The sequence below is a fragment of the Nomascus leucogenys genome, chromosome 10 (assembly GCF_006542625.1).
Source record: "Nomascus leucogenys isolate Asia chromosome 10, Asia_NLE_v1, whole genome shotgun sequence".
Lineage (NCBI taxonomy): Eukaryota > Metazoa > Chordata > Mammalia > Primates > Hylobatidae > Nomascus > Nomascus leucogenys.
Window position 1 is genome coordinate 83,540,583 of NC_044390.1, and position 17,174 is coordinate 83,557,756.

The following is a 17,174-nucleotide window of genomic DNA, read 5'->3' on the forward strand; positions in this document are numbered from 1 at the left end:
AAAGCAGAAAGGATTTATTAGAAGAAAGGTCTGTGGGAGAAGCAGGGAGGGAGACAGAGAAAGTGAAGAGGGCCACACAATCCCAAATGAAGGGGAGAGGAAAGGAAGTTGAGTGGGGGCCTGGAACAGTGGCTCACACCTGTAATCCCAGCACTTTGGGAGGCCAAGGTGAGTGGATCACTTGAGGCCAGGAGTTCGAGACCAGCCTGGCCAACATGGAGAAACCCCCGTCTCCACTAAAAATACAAAAATCGACCAGGTGTGGTGGTGCAGGTCTGTCATCCCAGCTACTCAGGAGGCTGAGGCAGGAGAATTGCTTGAACCTTGGAGGCAGAGGTTGCAGTGAGCTGAGATCATGCCACGGCACTCCAGCCTGGGTGTCAGAGTGAGACTGTCTTATAAAAAAGAAAAAGGGAAGGGGAGGAGAGGGGAGGGGAGGGGAGGGGAGGGGAGGGGAGGGAAGGGAAGGGAAATTTGGTTAGGATCTAGTTTATGATGGGTAAAGCCAAATTTTTTTTTAAAAAGAAGAAATTTGGGTGGCAGTGTCCTGGACTCCCATGCAGTCTAAGGAAGGTTTGGGAAGGCCCTTGGAGAATTCTCAAGCTCAAGTCACCACTGGAGGAGCCCTGCACCTCCCATGAACAGGCTGCCTTAGTGTGTCTGATGTGCTCAGTTGCTGGCCGAGAGCTGCAGAATTGGGATGGCAGTGCCAGCGTCTGGGGCCCTTGGTCTATTATAGGCTGTATTACTCAGCGTTCTCCAGAGAAACAGAACCAATAGGAAATGTGTAGATGTAGAGAAAGAGATTTATTATGGGGGATTGGCTCATACAATTATGAAGACTGAGAAGTCCCACAATCTGCCATCTGCAAGCTGAAGACCCAGGAAAACTGGTAGTATAGTTCCAGTCCAACGAAGCCCAGAGGCCTGAGGACCAGCGAAACCAATGGCATAGGTCCCAGTCTGAATTCTAAGTCCCCAAAACCAGGAGTGCTGATGCCTGAGGGCAAGAGAAGATGATGTTCCAGCTCAAGCAGAGACAGCGAATTCGCACTTCCTAAACCTTTTTGTTCTATTTGAGCTCTCAATGGATGGCATGATGCTCACCTGGATTGGTGAAGGCAAACATTATTCAGTCTACCGATTCGAATGCTAATCTCTTCTGGAAATACCCTCACGGACATACCCAGAAATAATGTTTTACCAGCCGTCTGGGCATCCCTTAACCTAGTCCAGTAGACACATAAAGTTAATTTCACACAAGGAAGTCTGGTCACTTCACATCTCTTTACAGCGATGGCGGCTCCAGTTTCCAGTCCAAATCAGTGTACGTGCTAGGGGGCTTTCTGCACAGCTTTTGGGTGTGGTAGGCAATCGAAGAGATCAAGTTTGCATCCTGGAATATTTCAGTTGCTGAGATATTTCAATGGTCTGTGAAGATCACGGGGAAATAAACATTTAAAATTAAAAGTGGCTTGGAAAATCAAGGCAGAGTTTCTCAGTGGTAGTCCCCTGTTGACAGAAATATTTGGGACACTTGTTATAATTTCCTTATTTCTACCCAGACTTATTTAATCAAACCTTGGAGGTGAGAACCAGAGCTCTAATACACACCAATACCGTATTTATAGTTAGCATCAAAGTAAACGGAAGTTTGAGGTGATTTACACCAAATCCAAACTCAGTGATATCCGAGTAAGTGAAATTTGACTCTATTTTAATATTGCAATCTCCCTGCAGTTTTCTTGCCACTGATAGCTACATCTACCCTTTTGCTTCAAATTCCTTCTATTTTCCAATCCCTTCTGTCAGACAGCTAAAAAAAAAAAATGGTTACAATATTCTTAGAAAACTGTGCTTCAGAGAAAGCAGTGAGGTTACTCAATTGTTTCTCCTCTGTTAATTCGAGAATCTTAAATTACGCATGTTGTTTTGCACACATTTGCATGTTCAATTCACATGCCTGAGTTATTCGTCTACAAGATAAAACCAAGCATAGTAATTCAAGTAACCTGTGTCTGATTTCTCTTCACCCAAATTTCAGGGGTAACCGAGTTGCAGTTAAAGAATGGATAATTAAATCACTTGGGAAGCGCAGGGGAGTGCTGGTGGATAGGAAAGATGGGGTTACTGAGCCAACTCCTGCCTCCATCCCGTCTGGATTGCCAATCGTTTCTCCTTCCATGACCTGCTGGATTTCATAACCTCCACGAGGTCCCTTTCCCAGAAGGGACTCACTGTCCTGGTTACAATCCTTAAATCTAGCTGGGCAGGAAGGCCAGGAGTGGCGTTTGTCCTCTGCCTGGTGTGGATAACCTTGAACATAAAGAAACCACCACAATACAAATGGCCCTGAAATCTGAACCAATGCCACCGCAATATGCAAATGAGAAAGTCAGAACCATTCATCAATTGGCTGACTGCTGGCCTGACGTCACAATGGCCCAGCCCAGCGTGGCCAGAAGTGCTGTGGGCAACTTTCTGGACAAGTTGAAAAGCCTGTGTGTGTGTGTGTGTGGTGTGTGGTGTGGGGTGGGTGGGGGGAGGGGTCTTTTTTTTTTTTTATCAGCTGGTGCTGGTTTCCTGCATTTCCTGTGTTACAGGGGGGAAAAAGGTGTTTATGTACAGCAAGAACTGATGAACTCAGGGCTGAAGAGCATTTTGTTCTCTGTGGCAGCTCTATCCCTTTCCTTAGGGGAGATCTATGTTAGAAACAAAAATGTCATAGGAGAAGGTTGTAAATTCTAAATGAACTGTGGGGACCTCACGAACCTCTTCAGCTTAGTGGTTTCCAGGAAGCCCCAGGCTGAGCCAAACTTTGTGACTTAGCTGGTGTGAGTCTTTGGCTGTGATCTTGACCACAAACTTCAAGATATGCAGGCATGGAAGGCTGGGGACCTATTTTATTTTTCTCTACCTCACTTTGCCAGGTTCAAGGCAAAGACAGAATCCAGTCCTCTGATCTGTGAACTTCTGACGATCCCCCGCCCTCAATGTGCTGGTGGTAGGAAAATTTCCTCTTTTCTTTTCTTTTCTTTCTTTCTCTTTCTCTCTTTCTTTCTCCTTCCCTGCTTTCCTGCCTGCCTTCCCTCCCTTTCTTTCTTTCTTTTTTCTTTCTTTCTTTCTTCTTTCTTTCTTTTTCTTTCTCTCTCTCTCTTTTCCTTCCTTCCTTCCATCCTTCCTTCCTTCCTTCCTTCCCTCCTTCTTTCTTTTTCTTTTAGATGGAGTCTCGCTCTGTTGCCCAGGCTATAGTGCAATGGCATGGTCTCGGCTCACTGCAAGCTCCACCTCCCAGGTTCACGCCATTCTCCTGCCTCAGCCTCCCAAGTAGCTGGGACTACAGGTGCCTGCCACCACGCCCGGCTAATTTTTTTATTTTATTTATTTATTTATTTATTTTTTTGAAGAGACAGGGTTTCACCTTGTTAGCCAGGATGTTCTCAATCTCCTGACCTCGTGATCTGCCTGCCTCGGCCTCCCAAAGTGCTGGGATTACAGGTGTGAGCCACCGCACTGGTCTTCCTTCCTTCCTTCCTTCCTTCCTTCTTTTTCTTTCTTTCCCTTCCTTCCTTCCTTCCTTCCTTCTTTTTTTTCTTTTTTTTCTGACAGTCTTGCTTTATCACCCAGGCTGGAGTGCAGTGGCACAATCTCAGCTCACTGCAACCTCCACCTCCCAGGTTCAAGCCATTCTCCTGCCTCAGTCTTCCAAGTAGCTGGAATTACAGGTACCTGCCATCATGCCTGGCTAGTTTTTGTATTTTTAGCAGAGATGGGATTTCACTATGTTGGTCAGGCTGGTCTCAAACTCCTGACCTCAGGTCATCCGCCCACCTCGGCCTCCCAAAGTGCTGGGATTACAAGTGTGAGCTGCCGCACCCTACCTAGAGAGAGATAGATTTCTTACGATGTTAGTTGAGCACCTGTATCCAGCTGGACCTGAAACCACAACTCCTGCACATTTTTGTTAATGGCGCCAATACATTTACATTTTGATGTAAGTTGGATTGAGCTGAATTTCTGTAAAGTCAGTACAGGAGTTCTCACTGGTACCTCCAACTTCCCCTGGGCCCCTCCCTGTGTGGTTTCTTACTAGTCTCTTCTGCTTCTGTCAGAGTTGGTGGGGGAGGGAAAGAGTCCATGTGATGGCATATGGGTGATAGGGGAGTTGAGTCATGGTGGAGTACAGCCCAGGGATCAACCTAAGGAGACGGGGGTCAGATAGGACTGGGCAACGAATATCCCCTTTCTGAGCCTCAGTTCTCCCATCTGTAACATGGGAAGAGAGACAGTCCCTCCCTCTTGGGGTTGTCTGCAGGTGGCATGTAGTGTCTGGGGCATAATAAGTGCTCAAGAAAAAGTGGCTATTAGATAGTCCTAGATGGAGTCTTCTCCAGGCCTCTGGTACAATGCAGGGACAATGGAGAGGAAGAGAAGGTTTTTAGAACCTTCCCTGGGGTTTGTAACCAACAACTCTGGGCCTCTGTTGTCACTGCCAACCACAAGCACCTGCCGAGCAAACGGCATGCACCTGTCACCCGTCACTCCGAGAAGGGGCTCCAATCCAGCCAGAGCAGGCGGCCTCTATTCTAGGCCAGATCCTGGCTGTGTGCAGCGTCTGTGAGCTCGCTCACCTGTTCTGAAACCCAGCTGGGCTCCAGTCTCTGCCTGTCCCACCTCCCACCCCCAGCTTCCTTCCTGGAGCAAACGTTGATCTGACGCCTTTCATGTCCCAGGGACTGTGCTAGGAACCATGGGGATGCAAGGGCAGAAGCCCGAGTTAGTGAGTTTCATACTTTGTGCCATGCTATGTGCCCAGGGTGGGCATTGCATGTGCTTGTCTCAGCCACACAAAGCCTGAGAGGTGTGCTAAACACACCTGTTTTATAGAGGCTCAGACTGAAAGCACTGCCTGGTGAAGGTGGTGGAGTTGATACAAACACTGTGTTTCTTTTCTTTTTTCTTTTTCGAGACAAAGTCTTGCTCTGTTGCCCAGGGTGGAGTGCAGTGGCGTGATCTCGGCTCACTGCAGCCTCAAATTCCTGGGTTCAAGTGATTGTCCTGCCTCAGCCTCCTGAGTACCTGGAACTACAGGTGTGTGCCACCACACTCGGTTGAGTTTTAAATTTTTGGAAATGGGGTCTCACTATGTTGCCCAGGCTGGTCTTAAACTCCAGGCCTCAAGCAATCATCCCTCCTCGGCCTCCCAAAAAGCTAGGATTACAGGTGTGAGCCACTGCGCCTGGCCCTGTGTGCTTCTTCAAAGCCCATATTCTTTAATACGCTGCCTGTTACAATAAGGATTACATTGTGAAATGCTATTACATTTAAAAACGTAGTGCAGGCCAGGCACGGTGGCTCATGCCTGTAATCCCAGCACTTGGGGATGCCAAGGTGGGCGGATCACAAGGTCAGGAGTTCGAGACCAGCCTGACCAACATGGTGAAACCCCGTCTCTACTAAAAATACAGAAATTAGCCGGGTGTGGTGGCACACGCCTGCAATCCCAGCTACTCTGGAGGCTGAGGCAGGAGAAGTGCTTGAACCCGGGAGGCAGAGGTTGCAGTGAGCCAAGATCTCACTGCTGCACTCTAGCCTGGGCAACAGAGGGAGACTCTGTCTCAAAAAAAAAAAAAAAAAAAAGTAGTGTATAGCCGGCTGGAGTGGCTCGTGCCTGTAATCTCAGCTACTTGAGAGGCTGAGGTGGGAAGATTGCTTGAGCCCAGGAGTTCGAGGCTGCAATGAGCTATAATTAAGCCACTGCACTCCAACCTGGGTGACAGAGTTAGGCCTTGATTAAAAAAAAACAAAAAAAACCATAGTGCCTAGTATATAGTAAGTGCCAATAAATAGTAGATATAAATCCTATTTGGATTCTAGCTCTCACATAGCCATGGTATGTAGAGTAGGGAGTATGTAGATGTTAATACATCTACATGGTATATAGATATATTAATAACTGACTCAAAAACAGAAGGCAGGGCTGGGCACGGTGGCTCACGCCTGTAATCCCAGCACTTTGGGAGGCTGAGGCAGGCGGATCATGAGGTCAGGAGATCGAGACCTTCCTGGCTAACACGGTGAAACCCCGTCTCTACTAAAAATACAAAAAATTAGCCGGGCGTGGTGGCAGGTGCCTATAGTCCCAGCTACTCGGGAGGCTGAGACAGGAGAATGGCATGAACCTAGGAGGCAGAGCTTGCAGTGAGCCGAGATCGTGCCACTGCACTCCAGCCTGGGCGACAGAGCAAGACTCCATCTCAAAAAAAGAAAAACAACAAAAAACAGAAAGCAGAAAGCAGAGCTGTGCAATAGACAAATAGACATAGACTGTGAACCATATATGTAATGAAACATTTTCTAGTAGCCACATTAAAAAGAAACAGGTGAAATTAATTTTTATAAGATATTTTATTTAGCCCAATATGCCTCAAATATTATAATGTTAACATGTAATCAATATAAAACTGTGACTATTATTATTATTGAGACAGGGTCTCATTTTGTCACCCAGGCTGGAGTGCAGTGGTGTAATCACAGCTCACTGCAGGCTTGACCTCCTGGGCACAAGCGATCCTCCCACATCAACCTCCTGAGTAGCTGGGACTACAAAAATGCGTTACTGTGCTCAGCTAATTTCTGTGTCTTTTGTAGAGACAGGATTTTGCCATGTTGCCCAGGCTGGTCTCGAACTCCAGGGCTTAAGTGATCTGCCTGCCTCAGCCTCCCAAAGTGCTGAGAATACAGGTGTGAGTCACCACACTTTGTTTTTTTGTTGGTTTGTTTTTGTTTTTTTGGTTTTTTTTTGAGACGGAGTCTTGCTCTGTCGCCTAGGCTGGAGTGCAGTGGCGCGAACTCGGCTCACTGCAAGCTCTGCCTCCCGGGTTCACACCATTCTGTCTCAGCCTCCCGAGTAGCTGGGACTACAGGTGCCCACCACCACACCTGGTTAATTTTTGTATTTTTAGTAGAGACGGGGTTTCACTGTGTTAGCCAGGATGGTTTCGATCTCCTGACCTCATGATCTGCCCGCCTTGGCCTCCCAAAGTGCCGGGATTACAGGCATGAGCCACTGTGCCCGACCCCACACTTTGCATTTTCTGCATTTTTTTTTTTTTTTTTTTTTTTTTTTTTTGAGACAGAGAGTCTCACTCTGTCGCCCAGGCTGGAGTGCAGTGGCATGACCTTGATCTTGGCTCACTGCAACCTCCACCTCCCAAGTTCAAGCGATTCTCCTGCCTCAGCCTCCTGAGTAGCTGGGATTACAGGCATGTGCCACCACACCTGACTAATTTTTGTATTTTTAGTAGAGATGGGGTTTCACTATGTTGTCCTGGCTGGTCTTGAACTCCTGACCTCAAGTGATCTGCCTGCCTCAGCCTTCCAAAGTGCTGTGATTATAAGCGTGAGCCGCTGCGCCCGGCCAAAAAAAATTATTATTGTTGTTATTTTATTTATTTTTTTTTGAGACGAAATTTCGCTCTTGTTGCCCAAACTGGAGTGCAATGGCGTGATCTCTGCTCACTGCAATCTCCGCCTCCCAGGTTCAAGTGATTCTCCTGTCTCAGCCTTCAGACTAGCTGGGATTACAGGTGCACACCACCACGCCTGGCTAATTTTTGTATTTTTAATAGAGATGGAGTTTCATCATATTGGTCAGGCTGGTCTCAAACTCCTGACCTCAGGTGATCTGCCCGCCTCGGCCTCCCAAAGTGCTGGGATTACAGGCATGAGCCACTGCACCCGGCCAAAAAAAATTATTAATGAGACATTTTACATTCTTTTTTTTTTTGGACGAAGTCTTTGAAATCTCTGTGTAAGTACAGAGCATCCCAATTCAGGTGCTAAATTTTTATCAGAAATACTTGATCTGTATTTAGATCTCATAAAATTTATGGTTGAATAAGTTCGAGTGTAATTTGCATACCCAAGGTGCTCCAAGCAAAGTTTTCCAATAACTGAATGCAATATCAGTTTTTTAGCTTAAATATAAAGGTAAATAAAATTAAAAATTCAGTTACATGGTCACACTTGCCACATTTCAGTGCCCAATAGCCATATCTGGCCATTGTGTTAAGCAGGGTGGTAGAAAGAATGCCTGCGAGGTAGAGGATTCCAGGTGAGACTTTAGGGGTTAATATTTAGTGGGGAGAAAATACAGGTCAAAACACATGGACAAAAAGAGGCAAATTCTGCAGTTGCCTACCCAATGTCTGTAACCCCTTTTCCTTAGCAACTCAATTTAGATTTTTGTTAGGAGTAGCGATAGATCAAATTAAAAGAAAGAAAGAAAGAAAGAAAGAAAGAAAGAAAGAAAGAAAGAAAGAAAGAAAGAAAGAAAGAGAAAGAAGAAAGAAAGAAAGAAAGAAAGAAAGAAAGAAAGAGAGAGAAAGAGAAAGAAAGAAAAAGAAAGAAAGAAAGAAAGAGAAAGAAAGAAAGAGAAAGAAAGAAAGAAAGAGAAAGAAAGAAAGAAGAAAGAAAGAAAGAAAGAAAGAAAGAAAGAAGAAAGAAAGAAAGAAAAAGGGAAGGAAAGAAAGACTTCATTTGTGAGCTCCCTTTACAGATAGTGTTCCCAAGTCATCTCTTATTAATAGTCACTGGGAAGGCTGGACACAGTGGCTCATGCCTGTAATCTCAGCACTTTGGGAGGCCAAAGGGGGATGGATTACATGAGTTCAGGAGTTCTAAACCAACCTGGCCAACATGGTGAAACTCCATCTCTAGTAAAAATACAAAAATTAGCCAGGCGTGGTGGTGGGCTCCTGTAATCCCAGCTACTTGGGAGGCTGCGGCAGGAGAATTGCTTGAACCTGGGAGGTGGAGGTGGCAGTGAGTCAAGAGGGCGTCATCGCACTCAGCTTGGGCGACAGAGTGAGACTCAAAAAAACAAACAAACAAAAAAACAAACAAAAAAAACTAAGTGGGAAGTAGTTGGGTGGAGCTTCCAGGAAATCACTTTAAAGAATGGGGCTGACTCACCTGAGATACCCTTTTGCCCTCCTTTCTTCCTCTTTCTTTGCGCCTGGAATGAAGACATAATGGCTGGAGTTGCAGGAGTAATTGTGTGACCTTGATCACTGAAACCATGCTCTAAGGATAACAGAGAGGAAAGACAGAATGAACATGGGATATTGATGATCTGGGGGACATGTCAACCTGAACTTTTTTTTTTTTTTTTTTAAAAAGGGTTTCTTTTTTAAGAAAAGAAACCTTTACCTTGTTTAAACCACTGTTATTTCAGTTCCCTGTTACTAGAAGTCAAGCCCAATTCCTAACTGATACAAAAGTGTGCAAGTGTCAAAAAAGAAGTGAATAGTTTGGTGTGACTGGTATTATATCTGATAAACCATCCTAGGAAAAGCATTTGTTTACTATTTACTTAATGAATACTGCTTGCACGGCTTGTAAAGTATAATGTATGTAATCACCACCGCTTTCACATTTTATAGATAAGGAAACTGAGACAGAAGTGAAGCAATTTGGTCAAGGTCCCAAAGCTAACAAGTAGTGAATGTGGCCGGGCGTGGTGGCTCATGCCTATAGTCCCAGCAGTTTGGGAGGCTGAGGCAGGTGGATCACATGAGGTCAGGAGTTCGAGATCAGTCTGGCCAAAATGGTAAAACCTGTTTTTACTAAAAATACAAAAATTAGCCGGGCCTGGTGGCACACAACCATAGTCCCAGCTACTCGGGAGGCTAAAGCAGGAGAATTGCTTGAACCTGCAAGGCAGAGGTTGCAGTGAGCCGAGATCGTGCTACTACACTCTAGCTTGGGAAACAGAGCGAGACTCCGTCTCAAAAACAAAACAAAACAAAAAACCCAAGTAGTGAATGTGGGCTTCCAGTCCAGGCAGTTTGACCAAAGGGCCGCTGTCTTATGTGGAAGTCAAGGAATTACGACTGAATAATGGGAAGGAATTTGAACTGGGTTCAGACACGTGAACCATGGCCTGGATGTCCCAATCTCACTTGCTGGGGGTCCTCGGGCCCCTGTGGGTCTCCGAACACCAACTTCAGCTCATGTACGTGGGTGTGCCACACTAGTGGTACACCAGTGTGACTGCACCAATGTGACTGCACCAATGTGACTGCAATTGTGTGTGTGCCATTGTGCGTCACACCAATGCGACTGCACTCTAGACTCTGGGCCATTCTCCTGGGATTTGCCTCCACGCCCCTCCCTCTTCATGATATGCTAACTGGCTTTGTAGAGGTGGCCTGTTGGCTGCACACTGTATTGTGCACATGCTGGAATCGGTGCCAGCTCTCCTGTTTCCCCACAAGCTGTTTGGTCCAGTAGGGAGCTTCCTTGTTTTTGCTCTAAGTGCAGTGGCTTTCCCGGGGGTGCCTGAGGCAGAAAGGACTGGAGTCGGTCTGTCTGGGCTATTGTTCAGCTGGTAGGCATCCGTATGCCATGCTGGGCATTTATAGCTGGCGACTATTCTGATTGGCCAGTGGCCATGCTGTGCTGGTTATTAAAGAGTTTTAATGTAACCCCAGCCTGAGTTATAAACTCTGGGTCTTAGCATTTATATGATCATGGGCAAACCACTTCACTTCTTAGTTTTAATGTACTCATCTATAAAATGGGAATATAACACATCCAGGGGTAACGAAGAAGGCAAAATCAGACCATGTCTGCAAAGGATTTAGCAGTGCACCTAGCTCCCTGACCGTGCTTGGTAGCTGGTAGGAACTATTATTTTGCTAGTGACGTCTTGGATCTCAAGTGTGGGCGGGTCAGAGCTCTTGCTTCCTGGGTTGACTGTGAAGGGTGAGGAACAGCCTTGACAATGAAAACCCGCAGGCTATTAGCTCTAAACTTCGGTCTAGTATAATGGAAGAAACATCTGTCTTGGATTTAGGTATTCTGGGGTCTGGTTCTAGCTTAGGTTGCTGATATGGGACAGTCCCTTGGGAGCTGTGAGTGAGAGGACTTGGGACAAAGTCCAATGAGGTCAGGTAGGCTGTGCAAATGGGAGAAACTGAGCAACTGGGGACTCGGGATTCCGATACTAGGAGAAGGCAGAGGTAGTGGGCATGGGGCCTGGGGATGGGAAACATTCTCTTTTAGAGACAGTGTCTTGCTCTGTGGTCCAGGCTAGAGTGCAGTGGCACCATCACAGCTCACTGTAGCCTCAAGCTCCTAGGCTCAAGCGAAAGCCCAGCCAATTTTTTATTTTTTATTTTTTGTAGAGACAGGGTTTCACTATGTTGTTCAGGCTGGTCTTGAACTCCTGGGGTCAAGTGATCCTCCCACCTCAGCCTCCCAAAATACTGGGATTACAGGAGTGAGCCACTGAGCCCAGCCAAAGGGTCCTCTCTCTCTCTCTTTTTTTTTTTTTTGAGATGGAGTCTTGCTCTGTCGCCCAGGCTGGAGTGCAGTGGCGCAATCTTGGCTCACTGCAACCTCTGCTTCCCAGGCTCAAGCAATTCTCCTGCCTCAGCCTCCCCAGTAGTTGGGACCACAGATGCCTGTCACCACACCCGGCTAATTTTGTATTATTAGTAGAGATGGGGTTTCACCATGTTGGCCAGGCTGGTCTCAAACTCCTGACCTCGTGATCCACCCACCTGAGCCTCCCAAAGTGCTGGGATTACAGGCGTGAGTCACCACACCCGGCCCCAAAGGGCCCTCTCTTAAAGGAGGACAGTTCTGGCAGCCTGGGGTGGCTCCTGACAACTTTGTGAAGGGGAGGGAGATAGAAATAAACATCTATTAAGTTCCTACTATGAGCCAAACTCTATGTGTTATCTTAATTTTTATAAAGGAGTTCAAGGAGGATTTTTTTTTTCTGAGATGGAGTCTTGCTCTGTCGCCAGGCTAGAGTATAGTGGCGTGATCTCGGCTCACTGCAACCTCCACGTCCCGGGTTCAAGCCATTCTCCTGTCTCAGCCTCCCAAGTAGCTGGGACTACAGGCGCGTACCACCAAGCCCAGCTAATTTTTGTATTTTTAGTAGAGATGAGGTTTCACCATGTTGGCCAGATGGTCTCGATCTCTTGACCTTGTGATCCACCTCCCTTGGCCTCCCAAAGTGCTGACTGTATCCCCGTTTTATAGAGGAGGAGATTGAGGCCTGGAGACAGAAGTGATTTGTGCAAGGGCCGCATTGCTGGGAGGCAGCAGAGGAGCCAGAATTCAAACGCAGTCCTGACTGTCCATGGGAGTATCTTTTTAGTTTCTTGAAAAATACCAATGTTTGCCCCTCAGGGTTTCCTCCTGCCTCTGTTGTGCCTCTGCCTGACATTTCCTCTGCATCCTCCAAGAGCTTCCCAGGCTGGCTTCTTCTTGCCCTGCTGGTCTCTGTTTAAACATCGCCCTTTGAGGAGGCCTTCCCTGACTCCTCCTCCCCCCACCGCACCTACCAGCGTAATTCTGGCTCTTTGAGTGGTTCACTGCGTCACAAGTCACAATCACTTATTAACTTTTTGTTTGCTTCTTTTATCTAGACAAGGGCTTTACTTTCAAGGAGCTCACATTCAAATGGAGCAGAAAGGCACTGAACCCAGAAACAAATAATTCTCTAGGATGGTGGCAAGTGTTAAGAAAATAAAACAAGGCAACAGGAGAGAAAATGATGGAGGGGAAGCGGAATGTAGACGGGATGATCAAGGAAGGCTTCTCCAGGAGGTGATGTTTTTGATGAGATCTGAGAGTTGAGGAGAAAGTTGTTTGAAAATCCAGGGAAATGGCCGGGCATGGTAGCTCACTCTGTAATCCCAGCACTTTGGGAGGCTGAGGCGGGCTGATCACTTGAGGTCAGGAGTTCAAGACCAGCCTGGCCAACATGGTGAAACCCCATCTCTACTAAAAATACAAAAAATTAGGCTGGGAGCAGTGTCTCACGCCTGTAATCCCAGAACTTTGGGAGGCCGAGGTGAGAGGATCACGAGGTCAGGAGATCGAGACCATCCTGGCTAACATGGTGAAATCCTGTCTCTACTAAAAATACAAAAAAATTAGCCAGGCGTGGTGGCAGGCGCCTATAGTCCCAGCTACTTGGGAGGCAGAGGCAGGAGAATCGCTTGAACCTGGAAGGTGGAAGTTGCAGCAAGCCAAGATTGCACCACCGCACTCCACTCTGGACAACAGAGTGAAACTGTGTAAAAAAAAAAAAAAAAAAAAAAAAAAAAAAAAAAAAAAAAAAAAGGCCTGGTGCAGTGGCTCATGCCTGTAACTCCAACACTTTGGGAGGTTGAGGCGAGTGGATCACCTGAGGTCAGGAGTTCGAGACCAGCCTGACCCATATGATAAATCCCCTTCTCTGCTAAAAATACAAAAATTAGCCGGGCATGGTGGCGGGCGCCTGTAATCCCAGCTACTCTGGAAGCTGAGACAGGAGAATCACTTGAACCCGGGAGGCAGAGGTTGCAGTCAGCTGAGATCACACCATTGCACTCCAGCCTGGGCAATAAGAGTGAAACTGCATCTCAGAAAAAAAGAAAGAAAGAAAATCCAGAGAAAAGGTATTCCAGGCAGATGAAACAGCCTGTGGAAAGGCCCTGGGGTGCAAATGAGTTTTGTGTGTTCAAGAGACAGAAAGAAAGGCAAGTGGCTGGAGCTTGATGGCCTGGGGGAGGGTGGCAGGAGATGAGACAAGGCCAGAGACCACGTCACATAAGGCCTTAGAGGCTGAGATAAGGAGTTGGTTCATTGCTTATGGTGTGTCTCCTAATTAAACTGTGAGCTCCATGAGGGCGGGGACCTAGTCTGTCTTATTCACCACTGGGTTCCTAGACTCTAGCCCAGTGCTTGGCACATGGCAGGTACTCAACTGAGCCAATAAATGCACGTGTCACCACAGTGCCCCCTACAATCTTGCTACATTTCCCGTGTGGTTTTTGAGCATTTCTCATGCCTGGCCTTCCTGTCTTCCCCTTGGCGTCTCATTCATTCCAAGCCCTAGTTCTGAGAATGCATCCTAACCCTGTGAGGTCATCAACTCACAAAAGCTCAAGGGTCTACTTCCAGGAAGAGCTGCATTTTTTTTTTAATTAAAAAAATTTTTTTTTTTTGAAACCGAGTCTCGCTCTGTCGCCCAGGCTGGAGTGCAGTGGCGCGATCTCAGCTCACTGCAACCTCCACCCTCCTGGGTTCAAGTGATTCTCCTGCCTCAGCCTCCCAAGTAGCTGGGACTACAGGCGTGCGCTGCTACACCTGGCTAATTTTTTTGTATTTTTAGTAGAGACAGGGTTTCAGCATGTTGGTCAAGCTGGTCTCGTATTCCCAACCTCAAGTGATTCACCTGCCTCTGCCTCCCAAAATGCTGAGATTATAGGAGTAAGCCACTGAGCCCGGCCAAGAGCTGCATTTGAACAGCACATTTCACAGGGGTCCTCAAAACTTTATGGCATTAAATGGTGGAGTTCCAGGCCCACGTGTCTGTGCTCACATGCATATATATGCTTCGAGGTCCTAGTGCCCCCCTCAGATCCATGCAAGAAAGCTGCCCTGACCCACCAGCTGTTAGGAAACTCGGTCACATCTATAATTGCTATGACTTGTCCTGCCGGTGCCCGAGGGAGTGGGAAGTTAATTAGCTTTGCTGGAAAGGGCCTGCGAAATGTCGGGAACTCTGTGGTCTGAGAACCATCTAAACTCACGGTACAATTCTGCATTCCAGCCCCAGCCCGGGCTCACTCCACCAGATCTCACGCCTGCTCACGGCATTACGTGGTATTTACAAACAGTGGACACTTGTGGGTCAGTGGGGGACAGGAACGGGGACGCCCCCGTGCTGCATCTGAGTTGTCCTAGAGTTAATTTAACGATGAAACAATCACCAGACATTCTCCTTTCTCTGGGGAGTGCAAATGGCTTTATAAATACCAGGCCTACGGCTAGTGAGGGAGGTGGAGGTAAACGGTTTACCTTGGATGGGGAGTGAGTGTTCAGTCCATTAAGGGGAGTCCAAGAGCAGAAGTTAATGGTCCCTCCAGGCCTGGAAGTTAATTCAGCCTTGAAAATAGTTCTCGAAATCCATTTGCCGACCACTTCGGCCCACACTGATCGCGTCCCGCCAACTGCACTTGAACACATATCTACTGGCCCTTTGCTTGGTCCAACTGACTCAGAGACACTGGCCCAGGAAGTCTACGACCTAGGACTTCTCCACTTCTCAAAGTGGAGAACACAGTTCTTTGTCTGCAGCACCGGACAGCCAATAGGGTGAGGCAAGGGAGGCGTTGTCTCAGTCCCCAAAAACAACTCTGTAATCGAGAGAAAATATTTAGTGCAATATTTTTTAAAAATTAAGATCAGTGAAAAAAATCCATGATGGACAAAATAGCAAAATGTAAAATATAGACAAGATCTTATCCTCAGTTGTTCAACTTCGACCTTTACCCACAATGACCTTGACCCTCACTCTCGTGACATTGACTTTTACTCTTGAAACCCTGACCACTACTGGCCTCACCATAGTGCCAGCCTTGATACAAAGTTATTTTAGGTGGTGGTCCACCTGCGAACATTTTTTTATTTTAATAGTTAAGTTTTAAAAAAAATTATGGACAAGTGATTCCAGTAGGGTATTCATTGTTGGGATATAACATTTTTCTTTTAAAAAATTAATTTCAGGGTGGGGGTGGTGGCTCATGCCTGTAATTCCATGCTTTGGGAGGTAGAGACAGGAGAATCGCTTGAGGCCAGGAGCTTGAAACCAGTCCGGGCAACACAGCAAGACTCCATCTCTACAAAAACTAAAAAATTAGCCAGGCCTGTTGGTGCACACCTGTAGTCCCAGCTACAGAGGCTGATGTGGGAAGATTGCTTCAGACTAGGAGTTCAAGGCTGAAGTGAGCTGTGATTGTGCCACTGCACTCCAGGCTGGGCAACAGAGAGAGACACTGTCTTTAAAAATATAAAAAAGTGAAAGAAAAAAAAAAAAGGCCGGGCATAGTGGCTCACGCCTGTAATCCCAGCACTTTGGGAGGCCAAGGCGGGCAGATGGCCTGAGCTCAGGAGTTCGATACCAGCCTGGCCAACATAGTGAAACCCTGTCTACTAAAAATACAAAAAAATTAGCTGGGCATGGTGGCATGCACCTGTAGTCCCAGCTACTCGGGAGGCTGAGGCATGAGAATTGCTTGAACCCGGGAGGCAGAGGTTGCAGTGAGCCGAGATTGTGCCACTGCACTCTAGCCTGGGTGACAGAGCGAGACCCCATCTCAAAAAGAAAAAAAAAAAAAAGACATTAATTTCAATAACAAAGAACTGCATTTACTTAAAGAAAGATACTGAGTAATCAATAGCACAGGTTGTCTGTGAATGTGGAGGGGATGCCTGTGAGCCTGCCAAAGGCAGGGCTGGGTGAACTTCTCTTGTGCTCCTCACTGTACAACAGCAATTTCTGACTTAAAGCAGGTACCCAGCATGTGTCATGAAAAGAGCACAGCCTTGTCGGAAGGGTGACCTGAACAGTCACCGAACTGCTCTTCCTCTCTAAAAGGGGGATCTCGGCCCGGTGTGGTGGCTCATGCCTGTAATCCCAGCACTTTGGGAAGCCAAGTGGATCACTGAGGTCAGGAGGTCAAGACCAGCCTGGCCAACATGGTGAAACCTTGCCTCAATTAAAAAATTAGTCCAGCATGGTGGCATGTGCCTGTAATCCCAGCTACTCGGGAGGCTGAGGCAGGAGAATCACTTGAATCCAGGAGGTGGAGGTTGCAGTGAGCTGAGATCGCACCACTGTGCTCCAGCCTAGGCAACAGAGCAAGACCCTGTCTCAAAAAAAAAAAAAAAAAAAGAGAATTCCAACACCTGTCACAGAAGCAAGGATTAGCCAGGCCACATCGTGACTTTTGAGGTCCCAAGATACCTTTGCCTTTGCGGATCCCTAAGTAAATACTAAAAATTATATTTTGGCCTGGTGCGGTGGCTCATGCCTGTAATCCCCAGCACTTTGGGAGGCCGAGGCGGGTGGATCACCTGAGGTAAGGAGTTCGAGACCAGCCTGGCCAACATGGTGAAATCTGTCTCTACTAAAAATACAAATGTCAGCCAGGCGTGGTCGCAGGCACCTGTAATCCCAGCTACTTGAAAGGCTGAGTAACGAGAATCGCTTGAACCCAGGAGGCAGACTTTGCAATGAGCCAAGATCGTGCCACTGCACTCCTGCCTGGGTGACAAGAGCAAGACTCCATCTCAAAAAAATAAAATAAAAATTATATTTT